Below are 17,324 nucleotides of genomic sequence, written 5' to 3' on the forward strand. Positions count from 1 at the left end.
ACAGTAATGGGAAAAATCTTGAAACTGGACAGCCTGACACAGGCAAGGCTTTTCGATGTGACCAAGTCACATAATTTTTTCTAGGCTGCTGTCTCCTGATCTTTAAAGTGAGGAAAAGAGACATAAATACCCCTTTCAGCTTTAACACAATATGATTTTTAAAAATCAAGTACACTCCACCAGATTTTTTTCTTACCTTTTCAAAGACAGATTTTAACAGCAGCTTCTTTACATTTCTATGGTGACCAAAAGCTTTTTTTTTTTTTTTTTTTTTTTGCACATGTTGTATCTTACCATATAGGAAATAAGTGAATCCATTCAGGCAGGTATCACTTTTCTCATTTTACATGAAGGAAAGTGATTTATGAAATGTCAACTCCTCAGAATGTGAGTTACTTCACCAGATTTTCTGAATGGAATACATAAAGCTCACTCGCAAGTGAGTGAAACCATTTAGAATGTGCCAGAAGTGCTCTCAACTTAAGGAAGTACCAAGATAAAGTGTCTAGATAAGCAATGAATCTTTTGGTGAAGTGTATACCCTTTTCCCTAATTTATTTATGGCTTCCGATTTTCTGGTTACAGTAAAAGGTCGATTGGCCAAAACATGCAGCATTTGGAGAAGTTCTTCCAAACATCATTTTTATGAACTGGATGTTAACTTGAAAAAAGTTCTTTATGTTTCAATTCTTCTTATAAAAAATCTCCCAAAACCAAGAGGCTAATTTCCTATCTTAGCAAGCACAGAGAGATGAATGCAAGCTTCTTGGTGATCTCAGGGGATTCTTCTGGGCACCACTGGGCACCCAGTCTTACTGTCCAGGACTGGAGATGTAGACAGACAGGCAGAGATCAAGTCAAGTGGACAATGGTGCCTTGGCGTCTTCTGGAAGGTGCATCTTCAACATCAATCCTGGTATGAGCCAGTTTTACTGTGTAGTCTCCTACAAGTGGAAGACAGAGAGGGAAGAGCAGTTAATAAAGTGGTTTTGATTTGCTGAAATGGGGTCATCTCCCTGTACCCCTCTTTCCCAACCGTTTTTCCCTTTTCTGTTTGCGATTAGGAACTATCTTTACACACAACCCTTTCTGACACAAAATGTGGGGGCTTTCCCCCCAAACTAACCAATTCTCCCACTAATTGGGTGCCCTAAAATTCAATTCCCAGAGTTTGCACAGATGCCATGGGTTAAGGGCTCAGGCCGGCCAGACTGCCCTCCATCTGATGCCAGTCCCGAGCTCCAGGTTGCCAAGTGTACTCCTGACTGACCAGCTATAAATTCAGGGGTTCCCAAAAGACCCTTCTCAGGTTTCATCATTTGCTAGAATGGCTCACAGAACTCAACAACAGTTTACTTACTATTACCAGTTGATGAAAAATGATATTATAAAGGATGCAAATAAACAGGCAGATGAAGAGGCCCATAGGGTGAGGTCTGGAAGAATCCTGAGCACAGAAGCTTCTGTTCCCATGGAGTTGAGGTGTTCCCCCCTCCTAGGCACAAGTGATTAAATTGCTGGCTATTGGTGATTGACTGAATCTCTAGCCCCTCTCCCCTCCCAGGAGGCTGGGAGAAGGGGCTCAAAGTTCCAACCCTCTGATCATACCTGGGTCTTTTTGGTAATGGGTCCCCATCCAGAAGCTATTTGGGGCCACTAAGTGTGGTCTTATTAGAATAAAGAATGCTCCTATCACTCCTCTCACCCAGGAAATTCCAAGGGATTTAGGAACTCTGTGTCAGGAACCAGGGATGAAGACCAAATATCTATTTTTTATTATATCACAGCTACCCTAATGACTGTGAATAAAATTTCCTAGGACACTGCTTACAAATCTCTCACTTCTTTAAGAAGTACCTGAATTTGTCTAGCAAGGATTTGACACTATTTCGCCCTCTCAAAAGTACTTTCACGCTGATTATAGAAAAAGCAGACTATAAATGTCTTTGTACAGTCAATAAACCAACATTTATTGAACAACTACAAGTACAGGCACTTGCTGGGAGCTCTAAGAGATACACAAAGGCATAGGAAGGTTCCTGACTCCTTTTTGTTGAGGACAAGTCAGAAACAAATCCCAGACTTTGACGCCCAAGGTTTCAACATTGTGCTTGAGTCCCGGCATGCTCCTTAGCCACCAAGGACTTGGGTCTCTGTCTCCTTCTCTGCAACGCACTGTGATAATAACATTGACTCACAGGATTGTTGCGGGGATTAAATGAGATCAGCCCTGGGAAGCTGTTTCAGTCATGCTCAGCACATGGGAAGTGCTCAGTAAGGAGCTCAGCAAGGAGCATCTGAGAACTGTATGTATGCAAGAAGCTGCTAATGCCAGGAGACACCACACCAGAGAGGTGACAGGCATCCACCCAAGGCTGAGGGAACCGCAGAGAGGGCATATTTGCTGTAAGAATGGGGTTACTGGGAAGAACGCTCCCAGAGTGTCTGAGGTATCTATCACCTGAATTACTGGTCTCAGCCTTTTGGGGACCCCTGCCCTGAATGAACGTAGACTGGCCTAGACCTCACAGTACCCAGGCTCTCTGGGCCCTGAATGAAACTGGGTTCTACAGGTGTGTGGGGAATGGTCAATCAGGGAGGGCTTCATGGAGGAGGTGACAGAGGCATCAACGCTCCGAAGACGGATAGGGTTTCAGAAGGCAGAGGTCAGCTTAAGGGTGGCCCATCCCCTCCCTCTCCAGGCCCCTCCTCTGGGCACAGGCTCTGAGGCCTGTCGGGAATGTCTCCCTCTTTCTCCCTGAACCCTCCCTGCTGCCACCTAAACAGAAAGCTGCTTTTTCTTGCCCGGCTCCTGGGAGAGCTGCTGCCTGCACCCCTATCCCACAGAACAGCCCTTCTCAGATCTGAATGCTGAGGTCATGCCAGCGCTTCCCTTGGGTTTTCTCCTCTCCCAAAGGCCGTGTTCTGCTGGTCTTCTAGAAGCCACGACTCGTCCCTGTGCACTGCCCAGCATGGGGGTGCCAGCCCACCAGTGGGCTTCGCGGCCTTCCCTGGCAGGGCCTCTGGCTCGTGGCTGCCATCTCCACCGCCCCCATCCCCGAGCTGCAGGGATGCAGCCATCACTGGCACCCCCTCCCAGCCGAGCTCAGAGACTCTCATCTCAGCACCCTGACATTCCGGTCCAAGCTGTCACGGGAGAGTTCAAGTGGAAAGCAAAACAAAAACTGAGGAATGTCTTCTTATTTTATCACAAAATGTAAGTGGTCAAATGTAATCCCAGCCCTGCCACTTATCAGCTGGGTGAGCTTGGACAAATGATACAATCTCTCTGTGCCTCAGTTTACCCATTTATTAAGAGTAGTCCTTATCATAGTGTTGTGAGTACTGAATGAGTTACTATAAAAGAAGTACTTGAAACAGTGCCTTGTAAGGTTCGAGGCACCTTTTTTTTTTAAAGATTTTATTTATTTATTAGAGAGAGAGAGCACGCTCAGGGAGAGGGGCAGAGAGAAGCAGACTCCCCAATGGGCAGGGAGTCCAATGCAGGGCTCCATCCCAGGACACTGGGATCATGACCTGAGCCAAAGGCAGATGCCTAACTGACTGAGCCACCCAGGTGCCCTGCGGGGCACTGTTGGTATGGTATTGTTATAATGGTTAAGAGAGCAGGGTACCGAATCAGGCAGACATTGGAGACACCACTTAATGTCTCTGAGGACCAGTTTCTTCATCTTCTGAAAATGGGACTAATAATAGGGACCATACGAATGGCTCTACCGTGAATGATTTAGCACCGCACTTGGCATATAGTATGGCAGGAAAAGGCTTACACCATAAAGAAAAAAAATCTTTGAAGAAAGACAAATACAGACAGACCTTGGCTAGAAAAGTGATGACCAAACTCACTGTAGATAGAAGAATCCCCGCAACCCCGCCTGCCCAGGGCAGGCGCCTGCCACGTTGCCTGCAGTCTGCAACCCCTCCGGAGAGTGGCCACATCCGGGACATCCTTGCCCTCCCTCACCGTGCCTTGCCCGGGGTCTCCTCGCACAGCTCAGCCACGGAACTGAAGTGCTGAATGAACAGCATGTGTAAACACGCCTATTCGACCCCCCAGGAAACCAGGGGAGTAAAAAGAATCCCCTTTAGAACTTTTCTTGCTTTCCCACACTCAGAGCTCCACCATCTGGGAAAGTAGTTGCTGTGGGTGACACAGATCACAGGGACCGGCCACGTGGCTTTGAATGCTGTGGCCAGAAGCTCAGGCCTCTGCTTTTTAAAAACTATGGTTCAAGTCCTGAGCCTGCCAGTTACTGACTCTGGGATTCGGGTTAATGTCTAATCCTCCCTAGCCTCAGTTTCCTTCTTGGTAAAATGGGAAAAGTGAAAGTTATCTCACCATGGAGTTGTGAGAATTAAATGAGTTATGTGTAAGATGCCTTAGCAGGGTGCCTGGTAGATGGGGTGCTTCATACATTCTGGCGGTGGTTATCAACTCTGGATTTCTAAAATGCAGAAGACATCAGGGCATTCGGTTCAGGAAGTCATTTTAAGGAAAATCTGTACCTTCTTCATTTTTCTGGTTGGGGTGGAGGGGTCAGGGAAAGAAGGGCATGACCATGGCCTGAGCCTCTGGAATTCATCTGCCCAGTGGGCTAGCGTTACCAGCCTGTGCCCATCCTGTTTCAGGGCCATCCTCCTCCTCTGGCTGCAATCATCATTCCCAACACCATCAACACCCCTCCTTCTGCAGAGATGTGAACACTCTGGCATTGTTTCTTCCAGCCAATGGCGTCTCTCTGGCCTGCGATTGGTACCTCTGAGATTCCATCGCAATCCAGGCATCCCAGCTATGTCAGCGTGACTCACGTTGTGTGTGTCTGACATCCACATGGCCCCGGAGAAGGCTGGCTCCAGCAAAAGGTTATTTGGAATGCTGCTGAATGTTTGAGGGCTGTCAAGTTACCTTTTTGGGGTTAGGCCATTAAAGTCGCATCTGATGTTTTATGGAACAAATGAGATAAAGTGCATTTTGAAATCCACGGGCAGAGAGAGGATTTTTATGGATGTGGACACGGTGGCAGCTAAAAGTAGGTGGGGTCTTTCTTTCTTTCTTTCTTTCTTTCTTTCTTTCTTTCTTTCTTTTTTCTAAAACTTTGCAGTTTTTCTTCCACATAGCTATTTTACTTCAATGCAAAGCAGAAACAATCCCCAAAGTGGGAAAATGCATGGTGTGCTCAGAGGGCTAAGAGCCGGCTGGTGGGACTAGAGCATCTGGAGAACTGGTCACCTCGGGGGAGTGAGGGGATGGAGAGATATCAAAGGCATGGACTAATCCCCAAACGTGAAGCATGAAGACTCCCATACTAACAGATTCAGTAAAACCTGGAGCTGCTGGATTACCTGGAACAGCATGGATCCATCTATCTGGCTCCTATCACCCCAATCAGAAAGCTGTCTGCTCTGTCCTTAAATTCTCTACCCAACCTTCATCACACACCCTGGAGAAAAATTTCTTCCAGGCAAATCTAAATCCCTCTTGAGTGCTTTTTAGTCCATGCCTTTGATATCTCTCCATCCCCTCACTCCCCCGAGGTGACCAGTTCTCCAGATGCTCTAGCCCCACCAGCTGGCTCTTAGCCCTCTGAGCATGCTGTGCCTTTTCCCACTTTTGTTCCTGAGCTTTGTCTCCTTTCTCCAGAGTATCCTTCCCTTCCATCTCTGCCACTATCCAACCAAATGGTCTAACAAAGAGTCCAGATGAATAACAGGCACATCGCCAGGCAATGATAAGAAGATAAGCAGACCAAACATCAGAGCCTTCTCATCCGCCAAGCCCAGACTCAAGTGCCGCCTCCTCCATGAAGCCTTGTCATTCATCCACTCAACTGAACCCCTTCCTCTCTCTCTTCCTGCACTCCCATAACATGGAGGTGATCGCCTCTCCCTCTCCCTTATATTAATGTGAAAACTATGTGTGTATGTGTCTGATCCCCTGTAGACTGTAAGGTTGCTGAAGATAGGAACTTTAAGATGTTCACTTTCTATCTCAGACCGCTTAATTTATAGAATTAAGACCCCAAGATTTTTATTCTCCTATGGACACTTGAATGTTCAAAGAAGCCGAGTACAACGATGCTGGATAGAACATTCTTTATAAAGGCAAAATTGGTGAGAGAGGGTGCCTGAATGCCTATTGATTGTCAGTAGTTACGTTATGATACATTCTTACTGTTGAAAACCATTCTGCATTTACAATGAATGAAGTTGGGGCACTGGGTGGCTCAGATGATTAAGCATCTGCCTTTGGCTCAGGTCGTGATCCACAGGTCCTGGGATGGAGCCCCACGTTGGGCTCCCTGCTCAGAAGGGAGTTTGCTTCTCCTTCTCCCTCTGCTTGTGCTCTGTCTCTCTGTCTCTCTCAAATGAATAATAAAAAAAATATCTTTACAATGAATGAAGTAGATCTATATGGACTGGCATAAAAAGACTCCAAGAGATTATTGTTAACTGAAAAAAATCAAGTTACTGAATAGTATGTTTGGCATGATCTTATTTAGGTTTTAAACTCTTACTCAAGACAAAAAAAAAAAAAAACACCCAAAAAGTAAAGATCTCTGTGATGCAATTGAGCAGGTAATGGGTTCTCTGAAAATGCTGGGAGAAATCATTAAAAAAATGAATCATATGTACACTAAATATTTCTTTGTAGTTAATGTGCATTTATTTACCAATCTCTTGATATCAGTCCCAAGTTTTTTGTTTTTTTCTGTTTTTTTTTTTTAAGTAGGCTCAGCACCCAACATGGGACTTGAACTCCTGACCCTGAGATCAAGAGTTGTAATCTCTACTGACTGAGCCAGCCAGGTACCCCAGTCCTAAGCCTCTTTTTTAGCATGGGTGTGATACAGAGCTCTACATCATCTTTTCTGTGTAAGCCACATCATAATGCATCATCTACGATTTCTAGTTTTGTTTGCTCTAAGTTGGAATGAGAACTTAAAGACATGGATAGAGTCTCTCTCCAAATCTCCCCAAGCATCAGTAACAAGGCATAATAATAGTAGCCATAGGTGACCAAGAGGAAAAAAGATCATTCTGTGTGTACTATGCCTAGAGCTTAGTAAGGTTCAGCTAATCTATGAAGTATTTTACTTTCTTCTTATTATGATGCAGTAAGAAGATGAAGAAGCAACAGGGAATCACTCTACCTGGGACTCTGGCCACCTTCTCTTTCTGCCTTATAGATGCTCAAAGTCCATAAATATCAGGGGAATGAATACCGTGGCATGAACCGTAGGTGAATGAGAACCTGCAATGTGCCAGCACCATGCTAAGTGGCATGGCAACACAGTGCTTAGTAAGTTAGTTCCTGTTTCAAAGGCCATTACAATCTAATGACAAAGGGTTGAATACACACAGGAAGGTAATACTACTACTACTAATAATAATGTGGAGTACCAATTAGGATATTTTTAGTTGCAAATGATTTTTAAAAATAAAACACTAATAAAGTAGCCTAAATACTAAATTTTTTAATTGGCTGGAGCAATGGAAAATTCAAGAGGTTGAGGCACTTCAGGAGATACTTGATTAGAGCTGTGAGCCCAGTTCTCTTCGACTTTCTCAGTGCTGCTGTACTGTATGTGTCAGCTTTGTTCTCCGGCTGGCTTCCTGTTAGTAGAAAAAAATGGCCCCAGCAATTCCACTCTCACATCTGAGACCACATCATCAAACTACAGTCCTGGATGTTCGTCTGGGCTCAATCACTCTGGCAAGACAGACGGGATTATGTTGATCAGCTCAAGCCAGTGAGGGTTCATCCCTACATCTGGTGATGGAGTCAACTTGAGTACTTCTTTCCTGTGTTAGGCACCATTCTACTTGTCTTTATACATTTATCTGCACAAGAGCCCTATGACGTAGGTGCTACCAGCATCTCCAGTTTGTAGTTGAGGAAACTGAAGTCCAGAGAAGTTAACTAATTTTCCTCAGGTTGTACAGCAAATAAGTAGTACGGCCAGGATTCATACTTTGGCCCACTGATTCCAGACTCCACCTTCATATCCACTAAGCCATAGAGTCTCCCAAGGCATAAGTCCCAAGGTGGCCCCTGCTGTGGTGCAGATAACACATGCCAGCTAAATTGAGAGGGAAGAGCATTTGGCCAGAGTGAGGTGATGATAGAAAAAATAGGGTTTGAGTTAGTTCTTAAGCAAATGCAAAAAAATTAGATCAAGCGAAGATTGATTGATTGATTGATGTATTTATTTGGTGGGGAGGAGGGCAGAGAGAGAGGGAGAGAGAGAATCTTAAGCAGCATGGAGCCTGACATGGGCAGGGGCTCAATCTCACAACCCCGAGACCATGACCTGAACTGAGATCAAGAGTTGGACACTTAAATGACTGAGTCACCCAGGCGCCCCTAGATCAAATGCACTTTTAGAGACAGGAATCATAGCAGAGATGGCAAAGGCAATGACATCAGACAGCTGTGGGTCAAGTCTGCTACTTCTATAGAAGCTGAGTCACCTTTTCCAAGTTGACTTCTCTGGCCCACAGGTGAAATAAGAAGCCACCAGATTGAATCAAAGGCCAATGAGGAGAATCCAAAGAGAGAAGGGGGCTGAAAATACAACCCTAGAAACCCTGAAAGGGACCAGTGAGAGTAAAGCCAATTCCTGTGGAAAATGTAAAGTCCTCTGGAAGAGTAGAGCGTGAGAAGCCACAACCCAGGGAATCACTATAGTGACAAGTCTAGAGCATTTATTCAACAGTGACCTTACACTGTCAGCTGGGAAACGAGAAGGAGGGGGAGAAAGGTGGGGCCTCAGGAGCTAGAAGATTATCCTAATAAAATACCTCCTCACAATCGCTCAATTCTGGAACTGGATGAGACAGTGAACAACATGTAATACAACCTGTTTATTTTACCGACAAGACAGGAGACACATTTGAACACTTACATAGAGAGAGGCTTGTGGATAAAGTGCCTAGCACAGTGCCTGGTAAATAGTGCTGAATAGATAATAGTTCTTATTATTTTTTGAAGTGACTTAACCAAGGTCTCAGAAGTTGGTTAGTGACCAAAAACACATGAGCATCCACGTCTCTTAATACCCAGTGTAGTTCCTTCCATTACTCTTAGCTTTTTTTTTCTTCTACAGCAAATTTGAGATGAAGGATGCCAAATTCCACTGAAAGAAGAGGGAAGAAAGAAAAGTTAGTTGCTCACTCACCCAGAGCCAGCAACCCTTCTTAGTATCCAAAGTGGGGAAAGCAATCATATGAGGAAAATGTTGGAATAAGCACTAGACGAGGAGTTTGGAAATCAAGATTATGGATGTTGGTCTGCCATTAACCAGTTCAATGATCTAACCAGCTTGGGCTTCCATTTACTCATCTATAAAATTAGAGGTTTGGAAAAAATAATCTTAGTTTCCTTCCAACTCTGAAATTCTATGAAAGTGGGTTCCACTCTTAACATGGCAGTAACTTGCCTTATTAGAGAACATAACCAAATTGTAAAAAAATATATATGTATATATACATATATATCTATCTATATCTGTATATGTATATATATGATATAAATATGACATATATATAGTATAAAGGTCACATTACAAAATTAAAAGTGAGAAAAGACATGAGAGTTGGCTTTAAACATCTGAAAAACTCTCAAGTCACATAGGGATTAGATCTACTTTGTGTGAGGCTCCAGAGAGCAGAAATAAGACTGAGGAATAAAAGCAATGGGAGCAGTTTTCTGCTTAATACAAAAGAGATTTTTTTCCATGTATTTTGGGGGCTCTTATATTAGGTGCACATATATTTATAATTGTTAGGTCTTTGGATGAATTGTCCCTTTTATCATTATAAATTGTTCTTTTTTTGTGTGGTGTACTAACAATTTTTGTCTCAAAGTCTATTTTTTCAGGTATTAGTACAGCCACTTCAGCTGTCTTTTGGTTAGTGTTTGCTGTATATTTTTCCATCTTTTTACTTTAAACTTATTTGTGTCTTTGCAGCTGAAGTTTGTCTCTCGTAGAGAGCATATAGTTGGATCATGTTTCTTTATCTATTCTGCCAATGATTTCCTTTTGATTGGAGTGTTTAGTACATTTACATTTAATGTAATTACTGATAAGGTCAGATTTATATCTGCCATTTTGTTATTTGTTTTTTATATGTATTATGCCTTTTTTGTTCTTCTATTTTCCCACTGATGTCTTCTTTTGTATAAAAATGTATTATCTAGTGTGCTATTTAAAATTCTTTTGTTTCATTTTTCTTTCATTTCCTTTTTAAAAATTCTTTTCTTAGTGGGTGTCTTAGAGATTACAATTAACATTTTAATTTAAAAGAATGTGGTTTGGATTAATATCAACTTAATTTCAATAGTACACAAAAATTTTACTCCAATATAGGCTGTTCCCTTTTGCTCCTTTGTGCTATTATCATCATACAAATTACATCTTTATACATTATAAGCCTATCAGCACACTTTTATAATTATTACTTTATGCAGCTGGCTTTTAAATTAGGTAGAAGAAAGTTGTTACAAAAAACCACAACTACTTCTATATTGTCTCTTATATTTACCTATGTGGTTACATTCACCAGTGCTTTTTATTTATTTGTGTGGATTTGAGTTACTATCTAGTGTCCTTTCATTTAAACCACAAGAACTCCCTTAAATATTTCTTGTACAGAAGTTCTGCTAGCAACAAACTCTCTGTTTTTGTTTATTTGAAAATATCTTAACCGTTCCTTTATTTTGGAAGGATAGGTTTGCCAGATAGAGAATTCTTGGTTAACAGTCTTTCTCTTAGCACCATGAACATGTTATCCCACTGCCTCTGGCCTTCATGGTTTCTGATAAGAAGTCAGCTGTTAAACTTATTGAGGCGCCCTTGTATATGATGAATTGCTATTTTCTTGCTGTTTTCAAGATTCTTTCTTTGTCTTGAAAATTTGACTATGATGTGTGTAAGTGTGATTATCCTTAAGTTTATTCTACTTAGAGTTTGTTGAGCTTCTTGGATGTGTAGATTAATGTTTTGGGTTTTTTTTTTTTAAGATTTTATTTATTTATTTGTCAGAGAGAGAAAATGAGAGAAAGCACAAGCAGGGGGAGCAGAAGGCAGAGGGAGAAGCAGGCTCTCTGTTGAGTAAGGATCCCAATGTGGGACTTGATCCCAGGACCCTGGGATCATAACCTGAGCCAAAGGCAGACACTTAACTGACTGAGCCACTCAGGCATCCCTAGATTAATTTTTTTTTTTAAGATTTTATTTATTCATTTGACGGAGAGAGAGAGACAGCCAGTGAGAGAGGGAACACAAGCAGGGGGAGTTGTAGAGGAAGAAGCAGGCTCCCAGAGGAGCAGGGAGCCCAATGTGGGGCTGGATCCCAGGACCCTGGGATCATGCCCTGAGCTAAACGCAGAAGCTTAACGACTGAGCCACCCAGGCACCCCCCCCCGCCCGATTAATGTTTTAAAATAAATTTGGGAAATGTTCAGCCACTATTTCTCCAAATATTTTTTTCTGCCCCTTTCCTCTCCTTCTGGGACTCCCATTATGTGTATGTTGGTATATTTAGTGATACCCCACAGGTCTTTGGGACTGCTCATTTTTCTTCCTTTTCTTTCTGTTTCTCAGACTGGGTAATCTCAATTGACTTATCTTCAAAGTTGTTGGTTCCGTCTTCCATTAGTTCAAATCTGTAGCTTGAGCCACCTAGTGAGTTTTTCAATTTAGTTATTATACTTTTCAACTCCAGAATTTATATTTGGTTCTTTTTAATAATTTTTCTCTTTATTGATATTTTCTATTTTTTATACTTTACCTCTTTAGAGATGGTTTCTTTTAGTGCTTTGAACATATTTATATTTTAAATAACTGATTTAATATCTTTGTCTAATAAATGTAATATCTGGTTATTAATATTAATAGCCTCAGGAATTAATTAATTGCCTCAGGAATGGTTTCTATTGATTGGTTCTTACCCTGCATATTGGCCGTATTTTCCTGTTTTTCTGTGTCTCATAATTTTTTTAAATGATTTTTTATTATATTATGTTAGTCACCATACAGTGGTGCCCCAGTTTCCGATGTAAGGCTCGATGATTCGTTAGTTGTGTATAACACCCAGTGCACTATGCAATACGTGCCCTCCTTACTACCCATCACCAGCCTATCCCATTCCCCCACCCCCCTCCCCTCTGAGGCCCTCAGTTTGTTTCTCATAGTCCATAGTCTCTCATGTTTCATTCCCCCTTCTGATTACCCCCCCTTTCTTTATCCCTTTCTTCCCCTACCGATCATCCTAGTTCTTATGTTCCATAGATGAGAGTCTCATAATTTTTTTTACTGAAAACTAGACATTTCAAATAATATAAGGTAGCAACTCAGCAAGTCAGATACTCCCACCACCACTCTCACACACGCACTACTAGGTTTATTGTTTTTGTTGCTGTTTGTTTACTTAGTGACTTTCCTGGACTAATTCTGTAAAATCTGTATTCTTGGTCATGCCCAAACATGGATGTCTCTGTTTAGCTTGCTTCATGGTCAAATAATGATTAGACAGAGATTTCCTTAAATGCCTTGAACCAGTTTGAACCAATATGTCTCTGAGCCTTTACCAAGGAACTCTAGTGTATGTATGGGCACACCTTCAACAATCTGGCAGGCAGTTTAAAACTCTACCTTAGCTATCACTTTCTGTTTGCACAGATCACCTGGTGGCAAGTAATTAGGGCTTTCTCAGGTCTTTCCTGGGCATATGCAAAGCCATACACATGAATGTGGCCTTCTAGATTCCCAAGAACATTCAGAGCTTTTCAAAGTCCCTAGGGACAGCACATGTTCCAGTGTTTCCTTTTAATATTTTTGGCCAGCCTCTTATTAACCCCAATGGGTATTGCCACCTCGAGTGGTTGGAATGTTAAACAACTGCCACTGATTGTTTTGGACAAACATGCTGGGAATAAGGCAGTTCATGGAGAGCAAGCTCTGAGTCAGGTCAAATAGTGACAAACCCTGAGATTGGAGCTTTCCCAGAGAACTGCTAAATAAGTCAAATAATAACATTTCTCTGCCTTTAAAGGCAGAGAAGTTTGAAAAGGTGACAGGACAAAAGAAAAACCTACCTGGAGAGGCAAAAGTCATAGGCAGTATGGTCTGGTAAAAAGCAAGGCACCCAGTTCAAAAGTTCAAAGTAGGGAATAGCTTTAAAAATAAAATGAGCAGTAAGTATCTAAAGCCAGTTAGAGAACAGAATAAATTTGGAAACACAATAAAATACTGACAGAAGAAACAAGAAGATGAGGGGAATTGTAATGATATAGCTTAAATGAAAAGATCCATGCATACTTCTTTAGTTTTTAAAGTGAGGGTTGCTACCTTAGTCCCAGCACTGTCACTAATATGCTCTGTGATTGTAGGTGTAACTGAACTGCTATCTCTTAGTTTTCCAAGGAAGAACTGCAGTTTGGAGTTCGTTTCCCAAATTTTAATTTTTTGTATACAACTTTTCTGATTTTTAAACCCCCATATCTATATATCACTTCGTTAATTTTTAAAAAATTGATCCTTGGGGTGCCTGGGTGGCACAGCGGTTAAGCGTCTGCCTTCGGCTCAGGACGTGATCCTGGCATTATGGGATCGAGTCCCACATCAGGCTCCTCCGCTGGGAGACTGCTTCTTCCTCTCCCACTCCCCCTGCTTGTGTTCCCTCTCTCGCTGGCTGTCTCTCTCTCTGTCAAATAAATATATAAAATCTTTAAAATAAATAAATAAATAAAAATAAATAAATAATTGATCCTTTTTCTAAATACTACTATTGTTTTTGCCAAATTATGAGTTTGATATGTTACATTTTCTTTTAATACTCATTAAAATAAATATCAAGCCATTAAAATACACTATGCTCTTCCATGTACCAACTACCTTACTTTGGTAGACAATGGACTTGATGTGTAAGGTTCTTTCCGCTTCTGCGATTGTCTGGATGGGTTTTCCCCTGTCCTTTCTATTCAGGTTGGAAGATTACCTCTTAGTATGTGTCTCTCTAAGGACAAGATAATTTGGCGTTTAGGATGCACCAGTTTGTGATGTTGGCAGCCACCACTGGTCATATTCTCTCAGAATTGGCTCAGCTCTAGTACATGGGATTATTAATGTATTTCATACGCTCTATGAAATCATGAACATTTCTTTTCTTTTTTTTAAGATTTTATTTATTTATGTGACAGAGAGACAGCCAGCGAGAGAGGGAACACAGTAGGCGAGTGAGAGGAAGAAGCAGGCTCCCAGCGGAGGAGCCCGATGTGGGACTTGATCCTGGAACGCCGGGATCACGCCCTGAGCCGAAGGCAGACGCTTTAACGACTGCGCTACCCAGGCGCCCCAAGGTATCATGAACATTTCTACACCAGATCTCAGCTCTGGGGTGTCTCGACCCACTTTTTACCACCACCATGGATCAGTTACTCAGTGGTGGCTGCCAACATCACAAACTGGTCCATCCTAAACTCCAAATTATCTTGTCCTCAGACAGACACATACTAAGAGGTAATCTTCCAACCTGAATAGAAAGGACAGGGGAAAACCCATCCAGACAATCGCAGAAGCGGAAAGAACCTTACACATCAAGTCCATTGTCTACCAAAGTAAGGTAGTTGGTACATGGAAGAGCATTGTGTATTTTAATGGTTTGAGGTTTATGTTAATGAGTATTAAAAGAAAATGTAACATTACAGGTTGATAATAATAATAAACCTCACTTAATTTGATCTCAGCACTTACTATATGCCAGAGTACTGGGCTAAGCACACTGCCTTTACTCTTTACAAACAAAAGATGAGGAAACCTAGGTTCAGAGCAAATAAGTGATTCATCAGTCCTCTTGTAACAGCCCTAATGAGGTCCTTTATTTAGTCACTGGAGGTATCCCTTGCCATGTTGGAATGGTTTGCAGAGAAAGCTCATTATATGAGCAGAAATCGTCCTCCTTTTACTGTTTTATCAGAGATGCTAGTTTTGTTCCCTGGGGCTACAAAACATAAGATAAGATCATCTGTAGTTTAATTCACCCAATTTATAGATGAGAAAATGGAGTGCGATTTTGGGTTTCATTAATAAAATCAGCCTCCAGGAGATGGGATACCATTTTCTCTTTCCCATCTAGACTAGTCTGCCTCAATAGCACTGGGGATGTCAGAAAAGTGGTACCAGAAAAGTGGGTGAGGGGAGGCAAATGGCAGTCCATGGCTCTCGTGTGTTTTCTTGTAACCACTTTAATGGTCTGCACGATTCTGAAGTTGCTCCACATTGCTCTTTCTCATTAGCCACACATTAAGAAAGATACCACACTTTAAGATGGATATCAGCAAACTAGTCAGATCTAGAGGAGGACAGCCTGCTAATGAGGGGCTAGCTTCCAACTGAGTAGCTGAAGAGAAAGGGTCGTCTAGCCCGGGGGAAAATGGTGAAGGGATGGCATCCTCAAATATCTGATCAACCATCAGCATAAATGATGGAGATGGCCAATCTGCCTTATGTCAGTGGCCAAAGACACCATTTGTGGGCACAAATTGCCAGGAAGCAGAAAGTTCTGGGCCCCTAACTGGCTGTGTGACCTTCCAGTCATTTAACCTATCATCCCTCAGGATCCTAATGGTACATGGTTCTTGGGAAGATCTTATATGGCAAAGGACCTAGTTCAAGGCCTACCAATAGTAAGTAGACACCAATGCTGCTAAGTTCAGATGCTGATGAAGTATTTTGTTCAACCTCAGAAAGCAATATATAAATATATAATAGACAATGAGGATACCTTATAGGACATGTGGTTCTCATCAGCAGAAATGTTTGATCAAAGGCACCATCTTTATCTGGCAGGGACACTAAAGAGGTTCCTCTGTGATAGACGGGGTATAGACTGAGACCCATGGAGTTCCCTTCCAACCCTAAAATGTTGTCATCCCATATAAATCTTGCCCCAAGTTACACAGTTTGCAGCACAATGGGGACTAGAACCCACCTCTTCCATCCCTAAGTCCAGTGCTCTCTTCATGACATCATATATCATACATTAAAAAAATAATGTAGAACACTGTCTAGAAACTATTCCAAGTGTAATTTTTTTTTTTAAAGATTTTATTTATTTATTCGACAGAGATAGAGACAGCCAGCGAGAGAGGGAACACAAGCAGGGGGAGTGGGAGAGAAAGAAGCAGGCTCATAGCGGAGGAACCTGATGTGGGACTCGATCCCATAATGCCGGGATCACGCCCTGAGCCGAAGGCAGACGCTTAACCACTGTGCCACCCAGGTGCCCCTCCAAGTGTAATTGTTTATTCGTTACAAGTTTCTCTTTCTCAGTAGCCACATTTTAAGAAGGAAACATGTCTATAAACACATAATGTTATAACGCAAATAATTTAAGTCTAAGTAGATTTCATTGGAGTACAAAGAATCCCAATGAATGAAGTCCCTCACATGTTCAAAGCAATGAAAAGTGATGAAGAAAAGTGGAACACAGCAGAAAGTTTTACTTGCTTATTCCTAGTTTATTAGGACATGCCAGAAAGCAAGGAGGGATGTCCTGTGTCAAGACGGCAACTCTGGAAATTTGCTGTATTCCCTTTTCACCAAAGTAGCCACCTGAGGCACCTGAGCTCCATGTAGCTCAGGATATGCTTTATTTAAAGATGCCCATAAGGTTCTGAGCTGTCACGTAGCCACCTAAAGAAGGACATGCACGTTAGGGTCCATTCAAAACTATATGTTTATATATGCTCGAATGGAGTCTGTGTTTGAGTTGTAGGAATAAAGCATTTGGTTAGTTTAACCCATGTGCTGGGATTTCCTTAAGCACTCTGGTATATATTCCATATATTTTTACATTCCCCATATATTTTTACATTATGTGTGTACGGTGCACACACATATATATTTGAAGTCGGCTCCACACCCAGCACGCAGCCCATTGCAGGGCTAGAACTGATGACCCTGAGATCAAGAGCGGAGCTGAGATCAAGAGTCGGCTGCTTAACCAACTGAGCCACCCAGGCGCCCCCCTACATTTCATATATATATGAAGACTGCCATCCTATTCTATCAATTTAGGATTAGGAAAACATCATTCTCTATCGGCTGACAACATGCATCGAAGTGCCCACCTATATAGGGAACTGAATTTAAAAGGTTCCAATCTGGGATGAGTTAACATCTCCCAAGATACGTGGGGAGTGAGACTATACCTCAATTCACAATTTAAGAATTGTTATATAAAACATAAAATATATAAAAGATGCTATAAGATAAAATTCCTATTGATGACGGTGATGA

General features: G+C 42.0%; 1 long non-coding RNA gene across 1 annotated transcript in view; it reads right to left on the reverse strand.

Moving 5' to 3' along the window:
• Positions 1-246: 246 nt before the first annotated feature.
• The window catches only part of LOC148107745 (uncharacterized), a 28,137-nt gene continuing 11,059 nt past the window's right edge, over positions 247-17,324 (reverse strand). Inside the window, exon 2 of the long non-coding RNA XR_015721591.1 lies at positions 247-944. This is a non-coding gene — a long non-coding RNA (uncharacterized LOC148107745). The remainder of the gene's footprint in view (positions 945-17,324) is intronic.

This window comes from Ursus americanus, chromosome 25 (assembly GCF_024610735.1).
Source record: "Ursus americanus isolate L20-20 chromosome 25, mUrsAme1.1.p, whole genome shotgun sequence".
Classification (NCBI taxonomy): domain Eukaryota; kingdom Metazoa; phylum Chordata; class Mammalia; order Carnivora; family Ursidae; genus Ursus; species Ursus americanus.